Here is a 1,973-nt window from a genome sequence, read left to right as displayed (position 1 = left end):
AGGGTCTCTCCTTTCAGGAACCAGCATTTTCCACGGCTCTCCAAGGCCGCTGTCTTCAGAATCTTGAGTAGTTGTTTGTCTCTGGTAATCTCTTATTCTGGCACCTCCCACTGAGCCTCTCCGTTCTGTGTCGGCAACATCACCCTTCTTCGTAGGTCTTGCTGGCACGGTATGCCACAGCTTCCTGGCGAGTATTGGCTCCTAGATCCCATCCTTCTTCATCCTGAAATAATGTTTCCACCACTGAAGACACATGACACAGAAGACTGTTCTGCCTGATTTGGACCTTTGCTGCCCGCCAGCCCCGCGACAGGGACCCCGGAGCTGTTGTTGCCTTTGAAAGTTTTCTCCAGGGGCCCAGAAGTGGGGAAGACATGATGGTGGCACGTCTCGATCAACTCCCCCTGGGATTTAAATAGGGCAGGCCAGACCACAGAAGGACAGAATCACCTTCAAAATGGAGATGGTGCGACCAGTAAGCAGATTCCACTTCCGTACCCTCTGAACCCCACCCCACCCCCCTTAGCAAGGAGGCAGCTACTGGAAATGAAAATAGTTATTTAAAAATAAACAAAATGAAAATAAATAAATAATAATACTAAAATACATACAAACAAAAAAAAAAGAGGCCCTGTCCAGTGTGTAGACAACCAATCCGAATGATGGTGTTCTAGGGGCCCGGACATAAACCTTGCTTGCTGCTATTTCCCGCCCCCAATGGTGCTCTCCTTTAGCACTCAGCTCCTAACCCAAAGGTCAATGGTTTCAACACACAAGACATTCTGTGGGAGCAAGATGTGGCAGTCGGCTTCCATAAAGATTCCCTCTCGAACCCGACTGCCATGGAATTGACACCTAATCATGGTGACCCTTTAGGGTTTCTGAGGCTGTCCAGAAAGCCTTCTGGTCTCCCGAGGTTTGAACTGCTGACACTACAGCTAGCAGCCCAACTGATAACCCACTGAGCTACCAGCGCTTCTTTGCACATCCTGTAAGGCAGGCGAATCCCTGGAGAAGGACTTCATGCTTGGGAAAGTGGTGGGGCACAGAAAAGGGAGAAGGCCTTCGAGATGGATTGACTCAGTGGCATCAATGGACTCAAACATAAAAACAGTGGTGAGGATGGCGCAGGGCTGGGCAAGATTCTGTTCGGTTGTACCTAGGGTGGCTAAGAGTCCAAACCAACTCAACACACCTAACAATGACGACAACACGGAGAAATTCTACTCTATCCTACAGGGTTGCTATGAGTTGGCGTTGAGTTGACAGCAGTGGGTTTTTCGGTTTGTTTATTTGTCTTTAAGTTTAATTTCCCTGCCCCTAGAACAGTGTCTGGCATGTGCTAAGGGCTTACCATAGGGAAGAAGCCAATTAATTCCAGGACATTTGCTGTGACTCTGGATTCTCCCTGGATAGTCACTTTGCTTGAGTTCTCCATGCATCACTTCCCTCAGGTCAGGCACAAATGACTCCTTATCTGAAACCGGTGGTTATCCATCATGCCTATCCCTTCCCCCTTACTATACTTCTCCTCATTCCCTCTTGCAGATCTTTGAGCTTATTTCTCTCCTCAGTGGCATGTCCTATGAGACAGAGCATCCATCACTGTGCCTTGCCTTATCTCCAGCATGTCAAACAGAACTTGGCAGGAATGAGCACTAATAAATGCCTGTAAAATGAATAAATGAATGCATGATTCATAGAAAGAGCTTAGTTCAGAGCCTGTTGACAAGCGTTGGTTTTGTAGATGATGGTGTTTACCCAGCCTGTGTGATCATGAGGTGCCGAAAGGATCAGTTATCAGGCATCAAAGAACTAAAAATTGTATCATTGTGTGCTTACCTCCCTGATATGATCGCTGAAGACAATTGGGTGCATAAGAAAATGTGGTGAAGAAAGCTGATGGTGCCTGGCTATCAAAAGATATAGCATCTGGGGTCTTAAAGGCTTGAAGGTAAACAAGCGGCCATCTA

The sequence above is a fragment of the Echinops telfairi genome, unplaced genomic scaffold (assembly GCF_000313985.2).
Source record: "Echinops telfairi isolate 266 unplaced genomic scaffold, ASM31398v2 ScPeMD7_7468;HRSCAF=8506_1, whole genome shotgun sequence".
NCBI lineage: Eukaryota > Metazoa > Chordata > Mammalia > Afrosoricida > Tenrecidae > Echinops > Echinops telfairi.
The sequence above is the reverse complement of the archived record's forward strand: the minus strand, read 5'-3'. Positions refer to the sequence as shown.